Source organism: Wasmannia auropunctata, unplaced genomic scaffold (assembly GCF_000956235.1).
Source record: "Wasmannia auropunctata unplaced genomic scaffold, wasmannia.A_1.0 LD336057.1, whole genome shotgun sequence".
NCBI lineage: Eukaryota > Metazoa > Arthropoda > Insecta > Hymenoptera > Formicidae > Wasmannia > Wasmannia auropunctata.
The window spans coordinates 1127279-1141409 of NW_012026833.1; positions in this window are offsets into that span (position 1 = coordinate 1127279).

Below are 14131 nucleotides of genomic sequence, written 5' to 3' on the forward strand. Positions count from 1 at the left end.
TAAAAAAATAATTTCTTAATAATTTATTTTCAATTAAAAAATTTTAAATTTAATCAATTTATCTTTAATTAAAAAGTACAAAAAATAATTTCTACTAAAAATTATAATCTTCCTAACAGGAAATAAAATATACTTTTTTTGGAAGTCACGGTATAAGCTGACGATGGAGAGTTAAATGTATCTCGATCGAAGTATTCGTTTCGTTTTTAGATAGCCCTAAAAAAATAACAGTGTATCGATCCGATCTCAAGTTTTCGGCCATGAACGTTCCGCTACATTTCGGCAATTCTCTGCTCCGCTTGGCGGCCCGCCGCGCCGCCACGTTTCCTTTTCCACTCGATGTAACAGGTGCGTGTCGAATCGATCGACGATACCCTCGGCGGTCCGAAACGGCGCTTAAAGGACACGGTACTTACGCCGTTATGTAATAAACGCTGGACACAGGTAGCGCCGGGACGAAAACGATTGATCTTAAAGCAGTGGCTCTTTATCTTTTTTAAAGATCTAACGAATACATTAGTCTATATATAAGAAGATGATAGGTGTAATAAAAATTATTTTATCTCATCGGATATGAAATAAGTAACATTATTCCTTTACAAGGATAAATCTTATTTAATGATAATTAATTTGTGTTAATTATAATTAATTTAAGCTGTACCTAAATAATAAAATAAAAATAAATAAAAGAATGGATTTGTATAATTAATCGATTTAAATTCAGGTACTGATTTAGATATCTAGTGAATGCTTCTATACGCGGAGAAAGGGGAGCAGAAAGAGAAAATTAAAAGTTAAACTCACATTTCCACGAACATATAAATTTATGCGCGCTGCAGTACACAATGACTGAAATCTTGAGACGTACAGCTCTTGGAGTTTCACGGATCGCGGACTCAAGAACCACTGGTTTCGCAACGGTCAGCGAGACGCGGGGGGAACCGCGGCGCGGCGCCGCGCGAAGCGATGGTGTTAAGAAAAAATCGAACGTGTATCTCCCATACCTCGCTTTTTCCGTCGTGCGGCTTAAAGCGATTTTCTTTGGTCTTCGCCGACAACGCGAGTCCAAATCGATTCAGCGTTCCGCGATCGGCCGCCCCGATATCGAGAGACAGTTTACTCAAATCGCCGCTGCCTGATGCCTGTGTGACAGGCCGCCTTGATTGTGATAGGCAGCCGTACAATATCCGCCGTAAGGGTGCACGACTCGAGTTGTACACACGGAGTGTACGCGCGGGTTATCCGAAGCTTAAGCAGCCCGATAAGTATCTCTCGTGTACCGCGTGCGCGTATATGTAACATCTGCGAACGAAGGACTTATCGAGGGATCTCTCGCGCGCGCGAACAAAGTATAGTCGCGCCGGGACGCGCGTGTATCTCTTTTATTACCGCGAATGCTGCACACGCATCCCGCAATCGATGGATATCTTTCAGCGCTCTGTTAGATCATTACTACCAGATGTATCAATATAGCAGAGCTAGAGATTGTATTCCGATAGAACTGGAGAATATCCGATGTAATTCTGCGGTTTGGAAATAAAAGAGGGGCGTAACGCGCGTATTCAGCTCTATATTTGTCCTTCCACCCTGAAACCTCAGAACGTATACAGATATCGAATTATTATTACGTCGAATCTCTGTTTGGTACTGATATACATATCGATAATAAAAAAAAATGTTTAAGAATTACGTTATACGTTCACGCGAATTAAGACCAATACGAATAGTATCGGTTATTATAAGCTCTAATTAGCAGGACAAAAGCGTTTTGTTACAACTCTACTGGTGGGCGTTGTAATAAATCGCGCAGTTAGGTCCGCTTATGTGATGCACTCTCGGTCGCGCCTCTTCACGGTTTCTCACATCGAGGTAAATCGTTTCGATCCGCATACTGCCGCGCGGTATCCCGGCATCAGTCTCTCTCTTTCTCTCTCTCTCTCTCGTCGGAGGATTACATCGAGACCAGCACGCAAAACACGACGCGTTGCGCGCGCGCGCTATTACAAACGTCTGGGGCTTTCATAAAACTTCCACTCCGAGACTTGTAATTGCTTCCTATTTGCGAGGCTTGTAATACTAGACGGTAGGTAGCCCGAGTGCGGGGTATTTTAGATAAAGTGTTAGACATCTTTCACTCCGGTAATCTGCCTCTCGTGGTATACTCGACATAATCGATTACTCGGACAACACTGCAGCGATTTCACTTGCGGCGCAAACTGCATGAAAATCCTCCCGGTTTCGGCAATAAAAACGGAGGAGAGAGAAAGCCCGCGCCGCGCGGGGATTAAATTTTCCGTTGCTGCCACACGCGTAAAACGCGAACCCCGCGCGATTTTTACTTTCTCAATACGCGCGCGCGTGCTTCATGAATATGCGAAAATTCATCGAGGCGTATACCCACGGCCCACTTTTCAAGCCGAACAATGGACCGGTTGAAAAGAAGAAAGAGGCAACAATCACATCTGACAGCCGAATGTTTTTCCGAGATCAAATGATCTTCACTGTCTTAGACCCCCGAGCGCCGCACGTTGAAGCGAAAGGGACGGGATTATAATTGCAAATATTTCCAAACCAATATATAACTTACAACAATTCGAAACAATGTTAGTAGGTACGGCAAATTAATCAATTTCACCTTCTCTCAATGCGACTACGAAACTTCAGATGGCATAAAGATAAAATAAATCTCACATTTAATTTCAATGATATACGAAGAAATTTAAAAAAAACAACAAGAAATTAAGCGCATTAACAATTAATCGTTCATGCAAAAAATATAACATATACATAGTGGATTTATTATTTTTCCCGACAAATTCTATCCGACAACTTGTATTGATAAAGTCTATACCTTTCCGTAACGAGTTGCACGTATATACTTACGGCGGAATAAATCCGTCGTCGGCTCACAAGCATCTATACGAAACTCGTTGGAACGCGCACGCTCACAGGTGGAAATGGAATGGGCGCGCCGTCGGTGCACTTGCGCGAATGCGGTTGACCCAGATGCCTCGCGAATGAAACTCATCTGGCAGCCGTTCCTGACATCCTTGGGCTCGATAAGAGAATTTCTGCCGAGCGTGCGTTTTAATGATCCCGCGCGCGGCGGATCCGCGGCCGAGGGTTCGCGGTTCGTGCGTGATAGAATCTCGATAAAATCATCGCGTGCATCAACGCTCGATATCGCACTTTTACACGTCTATTACACGATCTAACGTGTACTATCTATTAAATACATGTATATATAATTACCGTACAGATGTACGGTAATAATGGCGTATCGTTATATATAATAATTAGATTTGTGCCAAAAAGTATACATATTTCACGGTATTTTGGTTCCATTCGTCTCTGCAATACAGTTCGAATTGATAGTACAATCAATTTATTATCTCGCAATTAAAAGTTATGTTACTAATTCGCCGTTACATAATCGTGCGAAACGGTTGCTTCGGTCTGCATGTATAGATTCGAAGAGATTTATTCTATCACGAAACAACTCCGCGGGTGCTTGCGCAACTCTTTACTTTCGGTATTCTGAATTCGTTATCATATAGTTATACGAAAGTGGCGGATATAATAAAAAGCAGATGAAATGTTATCGCAATAAAAAGAAACGAGGGTCGTATAATTTCCGTCGTTAAAAATCTCCGGGCGCGTATATATACGGGAGATGGAGTTGCGAAAAAAGAAAAAAAAGAAGTGCGCGGGATAAGGATCCGTGTGCGATTATCGTGCGTTATGCCGTACGGGAAAACGTACCGGCCGACCCAAAAGCACTGCACGCCGGAGTGAAACTCATCGAACACCCGTTCCTTCTCTCGCATCCTTGGACTCGATAAGAGAGCCGGAGAATTTCTGCCGAGTGCAAGGCCTGGAATGCCAGGCATTCGCCTCGGGCAGCATCGAGATTCGCTGTAAGGGACGTGCCAAGGTAGAAAATGATTTTAAGCATGTAATAACGCGGTTGTTCGGCGAAAACTATTGCCGTGTAAAACGCCCGTGAAGCGGTCGCGGGAAAGAGATACAAAGGGAGAGAGAAAGAAAAAGAAAGAGAGGGGAGAAAAGAGACGAAGAGACGCTTCACGAAATCGAACCTGGCTAATTCCTATACCATGAAGTATTGTCTCTGCGCCGCAAAAAGCGCCGATTCGTCTCGGTGGAAATTAATTCCACACTGCGGACTACACCTGGATCCTCCACAACGCGTTTCTCACCAATGTACAATGTTGTGCTCTTTTCCCGAGCGTTAAGTTCACAAGAATTAATTTGTAAGCCTTCGCGAAATATTTTCTCATGAATAATAACCCTTCAGAATTTTTACATCATTATTATTTCTATACCTACATACACGGAAAGAACAATTTTGTTGAAAGTCTAAAAATTTTGCTAAATACAGATCTGAAAATAATTTTTTGCTGAATCAAAATAATTTGTTGGAATGTTAAAACTGATAAGCATTGCTATAAAACGTTTTGATATTCTATAACAATCACTTTGACTTTTACACAAAATTATTTCGATTATTGAACAAAAGTTATTTTCAGATCTGGATTCAACAAAATTGTTTTTTCCGTGTATAACTTTGAGAAAAAATATAAATGAAAATACTGCAAGATATGACGAGAGAGGATATACAAAAGATATTAAAATTCACACAAATAAATTTTTACAAATTAAATTCAAAGTCATCGTGTAATTTCCTATTAAGAGAAACGGTGATGCATCTTATAATGCTTCGCGTACGCACACCTCGTAAACACTGAAAAATGAAGCCATATGGCACCGTCTGGAGGGCTGAAGGAATTAAATGGCGACCGGGCCTCTCATTTCTGCGGCTTTCACGGAGCTATCGGACAACGACAGTGACGAAGGTCAGTCGTGATCATAAAACGACATTGACCTTGACTCACGCCACAACAGGTGGATTGGTTTAGTCTAGAAAGTCTAGGATTATGCCGCTTAAGAGCCGCGTAAAAATAATGACATACTTTCTCGGCGATGCGCGCCACCATACGATACTTATTATAATCGGCCGTGATTACGCAGTTTGCAAACGAAGAGCGGAGGCATTGTACGGAGCCGGCAATTGGCTTCCCTCCGGGTCGTCGCGAAGCACCTAACAATCGGATATAACAGGGTCGAACCGCGATCGTGGCGGGAATGTAGATTAGACCGTCTCTCTGGAAGTCGAGAAACTTGCAAGTCAAGGCTTCTCGGCGAGTGATAAATTGAGCACACGTGAAAAAGGGCGATGATAATTAAATTGTAAAGCGGCGGTGATATTTTTGTAAAAGTCTGTGTGGAAATATAAGTATCACGATTTAAGAAGCGACGACGCGTTAAAAAGAAAAAGCTTTAAAGAAAGACAATTAGAGAGAGTTAAACTTAAAATCTCATTTCACAACATTATTAGACACTATTGAGCGGCAGTTACGCTTAATTAGTCTATAGAGCGTCTTCTTCAAGAATCACGAGGCAACCTTGCGGTCACAAGCGTGTCTTGTAACCGTGCGCGCCGTTCTAAAAACTGCTGCCAGACGTTCCCACGTGACGCGAAAAATTCCGGCGAGGAAATTATACCGTGTTACATTAATCTGCGGGGATCACGAGATCAATAGCGGATCAATAGCGGCGATCACGCCTCACGCGGTAGAGCGGAGGAGGAGAAGGAGGAGGAAGACGGGCGGTAGTAGCGGAGCGCGCGAGGATCGCCGGAGGTGCTCCTCCTCGGTGAGGCAAGGTAGAGAGTAAAGGAGGAAGGGCGGCGCGGCCAGGAGATCCCTGTTGCTGCCGCGGCAGAAGGAGGAGGAGCAGGAAGAACGGACGGAGAAAAACGGAAAGGAGCACGGCCGGCGTCGTAGCGCACCGCCATTAGAAATCATCGCCTGCTCTCGTGGAATTTCAGAATGCGGAAGGAAAGCCGTGAGCGGTGAGAGACAGGGTCCGGAGCTGGGATAGGCGAAGGGAGAAGGAGAGATAGAGACGGACGGGATGGCGCGGTTGTGTTGTGCGAGAAGGAGGAGGAGGAGGAGGGTGGGGACGTAGTTAGTAACCCGAGAACTCAGTCGTTCGTTTCAATACACCGGCCGGTGCACCGATGCGTTGGCCGCTGATGGCCAATGATCCTTTTTCTTTTCGCTCGCTCCCCGGTCCCGCATATGAACGCATCGTTCCGTAAGCGCGCATCCCCTATACCTGCAGCCAGTTGGTAATCACTCGTACATTCGTCAGGCTTCCTTAATACGCATTTCTTTCTGTCTTTCTTTCTATATTGCACGAAGAATTGTATATCACAATAAAATGTTCTATTAATTACATGAAGAATTGTATCATGATAAAATGGAAAAATTCAGATAATAGCTTGCGATAATCCAAAAATAACATACAATTGTATAATATAATTTGTAGTATTTAATGTTTTTCGTTCTAGGAATTTACAGACTTAAGATTAAGCAAACGTTGTAGAGATTTCATTAAACAAGATTTATATACTATATGTATTTCAACAAGTTCAATTTCCGATTACTATACATGTGAAAGTCTTTCTATATCATGCATAAATTATTTTTATATGCGAAAATTATTTTCGTATCTATGACATCAAGATTCGAATTTAGCGAAATCTATATCGGTTCGAGTCTTTGAAAAAAAAAAGTGAGATCGGAGTGGATTGCCCGATTAGAAATTCACGGATAGATTTCGCCGTTGAAGTGGCCCGCAGCTTCTTTTTATAATCGAGGACCGCTATAATGAACTGTGCTCTACCAGAAAGATAATAAGAGAAAGAAGGAACAAAGCCGCAGACTCTTCAATGGACTCCGTTTAATTAATCTTCGTTATGTCCCAAAGCCGAAAATAATTAAACATTAATGGCGGGAAGTAGGTAGCAGACGTTGATCACTATAATTTTATATCGTGAGATATAAGAAAAAGTAACTCTGTATGTGATTAACTTTCGGTCCGCAAAATCGTTTACAAAATACGCAAACTTGTTATTAGGCTGACGTGTTACAATGGAAAAAAAAAAAGGTAAAAACGACTCGGACGCTTGGAAAACTGTCAAAAGCAGCTGTCCGCGTTTCTATGTGATGTGCCAGTGTGTTTGTGTGTCAACGACTTGCACGAAGAATTAAAGAATTCCCTCACTGCATCGTGCAGTTTATCGACTGCATATCTAACAAGTCGCGCATATCGTAAGAATACAGCATGGCATTTCAATCGCAATCAACCTAACCGTCCGAGCTACATCCGAAATAATTTGAAGTAACAATGTTGTGTCCGCTTGTTGAAATCCCTAACGGTAAATTCTTGACGGACTAACGACGTGAAATTTATATATCACGAATCCCCGATGGCGGGGAGAAGAGGGGGAGGGGGAGCGGCTCCATTCTCTCGCTGTACCAGGTGCCATTAGTCACCGTTCGCGTGCTTTTATTTACGCGTAATCGCGGTGAAAACGGGCGGCCGCCGCGGTGGTGCCGCTCGCGCCCGCGCTTTCCAATCCGCGTGGAAAAAGCAGCAGCCGCCGCGCGATCGCGTTAGTGTCAATCCCGCGGCCCGATACTGGAACGGCGTGGCGCGGCGCGGCGGCCTGGGGCTCGCTCGCTCGCTCGCTCGCTCGCCGTCGATGGGCGTGCCGCGCTGAAATCGCCGCCGCGCGGCGATTTTATCGTCCGGCTTCTTGCTCGCGCGCGCGAACGAAATCGCGATTTCGCGGTAAATCGACATTCCGCGCATATCTCGCCGGCGAAACCGAACGGCCGTGTATACGAGACCAGTTATAATAATCGCAACAATTTCCACGATTTGGCGCCACACGAAATCATCAGCGTCGTAATTTTCTCCTGAAAAGAAAAATTCTATCCGACGGCGTATTATGCATATAATCTTTGAACAAAAAGGAACTTTGAAACTATACTGAGGGAGTTAAATCGATTTTTTCCTGATTGCTGAATATTAATCGGACGTAATCACGCCCGATTACGAGTCTCAAATCTTGAGATATTTGATGCGGCAACAGATACTGTCATCGACGCCAGTTCGCCGTCGTTGTTTACATCACGATCCCGAGAAGAGATGCTCCTTCTGAGGTTTTCTTCAAATTATTCCTGAAACAAACTGCATCTCTCTCCCAAGCTAGATGGAAGCATTATGGCTTATTTGCGGCAGGTTATATGGCACTCGACTCTCGGGGCTTCGCTATTCTTTGCGCGCACAGTTTCTCTCCTCTTCTCTCTTTCCGCTTCTCTACTCCGCCGCGCCGCTCCCGTTCCTCGCGCACGTTGCACGCGTGCGCCCGCGCGGGCGTAGGATTCACGGGATATTGCACTCCCGGCTTTCATTATTTGCGAGTTAGCACAATGCGTGGCTCTTCCCTCCATTATTTATTTCTCTCTCTCTCTCTCTCTCTCTCTCTCTCTGCCTTTCTTGTTTCCGTATACTCGTTCCCCGCGTCGGAACGCACGCCCCCCACGATATACGTACGTTTTAAAGAGCAATCCGCCTAAACTACGTCGAACACACAAGGCCAACGTGACTCGCTTTCGGTAATCATGAGTCAGCTAATGGAAGAAGAGAAGTACAAATAAATCGCGCGCACGAAAATCGTCTTCTGCGTTGACGACGAGAAAAGTCGGTCTTCACATTCGCGTTTTTGGTTTAATTATCATTCGATGTAAGCCAACGGAATAAGCAAACGGAGAGAAACAGTGTTCCGCAGGCATGCGTATCGATATATAGTAGAGATACTAGAGATTACGGGGTCCAATTAAATTAGTGTAAAGATTTTATACGGGAGTTGATTGGTATATACAAGTAAACTTTTTTGGAGCGTTGAAACGGTAACGCTTTAAATCATACTTAAAATTATTATGCAACACACATCGCTCTCTTGTGCTACTTTTTTAGACAAGTAAAATCCACAGTTGTCGGAATGCATTAAAATTAAGGTAAGGAAACACATCGTGCTGTGGCGTATGAAAATATTTGATGTAACGCGGGGGGAAAGGATATTTATAAATATCCCGAGATCAGAAAATGAAGATAAATTAATGGCGGAGAGGCGGGCGAGTTTAAGTTTTAAATGCAAAACCGGACTCGGGATGGTAAAAATGAAGACCCCGAGACCTGTGCAAGGGTGGATATCGTGTAGACTATACACACTTGCGATGAAAAACGGGGGATGTGCACGAGCGTGGCCGGGCGAACGCGCGGCGATCTTTATTACAATGGCTATCTCCTGCGAGATTTCCTCCTCGATCTCACGCACGTAATGCAACTTCTAGAATCCACGGGAGTGCGCGGAGGGAGGAGATGGGAGGGGGGGGGGGATAGTTATTAAAAAGCTGGATCGCGAGGATAGGAGTCTCGCACGTCACTGGCTGTATTTATTACCACGAGGAAACTATGGAATTACCGGCCGATTATTCGCGTAAAGATTTTTCACAAAATTGAAGTAACCGACCTCTCTCTCCTCTTTTGTCGTTCGTATTATTCTCTCCCATTAAATTAGGGCTGAAATTGTCGCATAAAAAAATTCTAAAATGTGTATGAGCGTGATAGAGATCTGATTCTTTCCCAGAGAGCAAAAAAAATGTGTGATAGAAGTCTCAAATAAATATTAATTCTATTTATTAACTCTACTAATTCTCTTCTAATTCGATCGATTACCTCGGTCTCAAATAAATATTAATTTATAAATATCGATATTAATATTTGAATTAAAGGAAGCAGAAAAATTAATTAAAAAGTAAAATCCTGTAAATTATATTCTAATATATGTATTTATAAGAATAATAAAAATATTTTACAATAGATCCAAGACTGATCGTTGCATAAAGGTTCAAAAATGTTAATTGCTATTTTCTATTTTCTGTCTGTTTTTTCTAACTGTTTTCCGAACGGTAAGGAGATATTCATCTCTATGAGATTTATCGTTTCTATATCGCGTGCACGCGCGAAGTGGATACACGGTCAGTTTCGCGCGGGATGTGAAAAAGCTCGATACACCAGCCGGCCGGCGTGTGGTGGAGCGTGTAATTTCGCACGGAGACTCATCGCGACACGTGTCTCTCTCTCTCTCTCTCTCTCTCTCTGTCGTCTCATCCACCGTATGACAAATCGCCGTGGTAGATTCCCTCCACTTGCGACCGCGAATTACGTTCCGCACTAGAATTCAGCTTGACTTCTTCCTGTATACTTATGTCAGATCGAAGATAATTCGCAGGCTACTTGATTTTTTTTTACGAGCCAATTGATATCTACTTATGTCCACTTGGCACGAAAACGACGTAATTCACGAGGCGAGTGCGTAAAAAGTACACAGAACTATGGACATCGAGTAATCGAGTAAGACAGTATTAAATAATAGTAATGGCGTGTAAAGAACATGTCATGTTAGTGTTTTTATATAAAAACTTACTGTATGCAATAGATAAAATCATAAAAAATTACATCAATCGACAAAAGAAAAGGTTATTTCCGATTTTTAATTTCGTTCTTTTAAATCTAACTGATAAAATCAGCAAGGGATGATGCAATTTATCATTTTCATACCGTGCATGTAACGCGCAGTATACGCATATGAAGCGAAACTTTTTACAGTAATTAAACAGTAATTTTTTAATGATCGCACCGCAATTCGCGGCGCGATCAACGGTCGTCGGTCGGACCGGAAGTCGGCCTCTCGTAATCAAAGAAAATGTTCATCGCGCGGACACGGGGTGGTGATTTCAAGCGGCAACAGAGCACACGCCTCGAGTGGTCCGCCTCTAAGCAGGAAACCGGAGTGGTGTTTCATGCAAAAGCCATCCTCTCGCGGCGCGGCGCGGCGTTCCGTTTCTGCACCCACGGCCGTGCCGCGTGGGTCGGCTGTTCATCGCATCATTAAAAAGTGAAAGCAACGTCGCCGGGCAACTTTGGTAACGGACCGTTCGCGTTCAGGAGTTACGACGTCGTCCCTCGGCCGTCGCGATCGGCCGGACTTTCGCCTCGCACGACGCATGGATAATTAATAGAACCCCACAATTTTATGTAACACGATTAGAACGACATTTGCATTAACGTCCTCCGTAGGAGACGTCCCGGAACCGTCGCGCTTACTTTCATGCGATGATTCCTCGGCTAAGATACCATTGCAGATTTATCCTTGGCGAAAGCCTGTAATTACTGTTTAACATTCGTTACACAGTTCAGAATCGGGGGAATTACCATACGTTGAAGTGAGCGCCGTGTCTAATGCTCGCTGCCAATTATTAAATTCTATTTCGTCGAGGAATAATTTAGAGTTGTCTGTTAATTATCCATGCGCGGTTCATCCAATTATTATAGTATCCCTATATAAGCTCCCAAGTTTCCCCCAGTTTCGTCCCTCGACTCTCTTTCCTTCTCTGCGCGCTAACCATTCCTATAAGTGCAAGCGTCTACGATGAGACTAAAGACTTAAGATTTAAGAAAATTGACCAATCACAATCGATTACTCTTCTCACGTGAGACGAATAATCGACTATGATTGGCCAATTTTCTTAAATCTTAAGTCTCATTGTCGACGACGCTTTACTCCAGACTTTGTCCATCTGTACCGTGTCCATGGTAGCAACGGGCCCCTCCCCCCCGCTCGTTTTCTCCACGGTAGTGCGCGGCCGGTCTACGTGATGCACGCGCGCGGTGCGGCCGCGCCGCCGCGCGTTCTCCTCGCCCTCGCGCGTTGTGTATACGTGCACAACGCGCGCGGCATTTGTGTATCTCGTGACTGCCATGCGCGCGCGTGCACACGCGGCGGCGAACCCGGCGCTGTAACTGTACACCGTGGTCATAGATGTTAATCTGCCACATAATTGCGCCGATCTGGCCGCTTATTTATTGCCCCGGTTCCGCCAGAGCGGCCGCGCTCGTTCGCGCACTTTTCAGCGTTCCGCCGCGGTTATTGCTACGAGTAGCCAATAATCGGCGGCGGCGGCGGTCCCCGCACACGGTGATACCCCGGCGCTTTCACGCCGCGCCGTTTCCGGACTTATTTAGGATACGAACGATCGCCGTTCGGATCGTATCCTTACCCCCGGCCTTTGCGTACATATAGTCACGATCTAATCGCTCGAGTGTGAATGCCACCGTTATTCAACGTTGGGTAAACAAACGGCCCTTTCGACTCGACGTATAATCCTCCCCGAATTGATGGTAACGAATTACAGCGACCTTATTCGACAAAAGATTGCGAGAGAATACGTGAAAGTGAAGATACATGTGTTATCTTAAATCGTAGTCGGTCCTACTTGAAAGATTAAGTTACATCACGATCGTTTTCGCATGAATATTCAGAGAGTATACTATATTTAAAAACTTTATTAAATACTCATACTGAATATAAGTATTTAATTAAGTGTGTAGTACTTAAAATTACTAAAGTAACATGCAATTAAAAGTGATGAGTTACTCCTTTTTTCTTCACAAAATTAATTAGTCCTTTGCAGAAAGCAAAAAAGGCCTGTGCTATATTTTTAATTCTTCAAACTAATATAATTAATTTAAATTACAAATAAATTTCTATTCAAGTTTCGCAAAAGTACAAACAGCTGTAGCAAATCTTGAAAAATTGCCAATATTACCAGGTATAAATTGACAAAAATGAAAGAAGCTAAAGTATAGAGAATGTACATACATGTATGTCTTTCTTCCTAGATTGTAAATTAACTTACTTCGCGCACTTCGTCGTCGCGAAGATCCTTCGGTATCCTTCACAGATATTAATGGATAATGTTAAATCTCTCGAACGAGCGGATATTGCTTTTACTCGCGGAAAACGGTGGACGGGAGCGCGGCTCGGAGAAAGAGAGACGGAGAAATCGCCCGTCGCGAGAAAGACGGAGAGGAGGGAAGGAAGAGAGATACGCGTCCGAGTTCGCACACCTGTGCACCTCCGTGGATTTCTATCGCGTTACACCTCGGACACGGCTCGAATGCTCGTCTCGGTGTACTCGGCGAGCGAGCGGAGCCTCGCGGATTTATACGCCGGCCGGCGCGCGGAGCTGTCTTGACCATTAGCCTTTAAACCTTTTTTTTCTCACAGCGGCGGAAGAAACCTGCAGTTTGAACTGGCCGATCAGAGCTTAGATTTCTTGATAATTTGACGTGCGTCTTATACCTCCACGCGCATAACTTTCTAATATCTCTCGTCGCGTCTTACTTATAGTTAGAAATACCGAGACTATATATATATACATATAGATATAGATTTCTTTTATCGCGTATAATTTTTCCAGAGAGATATAATTTTTCAATTATCGTACTTTCAATCGTATATTTTCCATTGTAAATTATAGGCGATTAAAACGGCAGATGGACTCGCGGGCTCGGGAAGAAACAATTCAGGCGCCAAGGACTCGGAGTCTCCTTGACGGCGCGGAGCCTAGACAATTACTCCTAGCGGCCAACCATCATGGGGGCCTTAATGTCCAGAGACTCGCGCGTTATCCATACCTCTTCTTTACAGTTATGAGGAAGCGCGTCATGCGTCACGCATATTGTGCGAATTTGCACGCCTTCGCTAGTCCACTCGGCTGTCTTATTTATGCGCGTGCATAAGCGTCCGGATATTCTGTTACTGCTCTCCGCGCCGGTGTGCGCCATATGGTTACTGCGCACGAGACTGTTACGTTGTCACCAGGGTCGACAGGGAAGAGCATCTCTCGCTCCCCGCGGTGCGACGGAGACAGGGCGAGCTATCGTTTGCGACGGTAAAATGACCCCGACAGTATACTGTTATGAATTACAAGATAGTGCGTTTTAAGAGTATCAAATGGAAGTCACGCGGGTCAGACGAATAAATTCAATACTCCAAGTCTACAATCCGTCTTCAGAAAACCGGAAATTAATTTTAAAGCTAACAAAAAAATATCTAAGATTACTTAATTTCAGATCACTTTTTTTTTAATCTCAAAAAAATAAAATAGATTTGAGAGTAGTGTAATATGAGAAGAGATTGAATTTAGATTTAATTTTACAAGTTCTTAAAAAAGACTGAAGATATATAGATGGCTATTGAAAATGCTTTGATTGCTGCAGTTGGATTCGTAATGGTGCTATAGAACCGGCTTATCTCTCTTTCGCCGCGTGAGTGATCGTTCCTTCAACT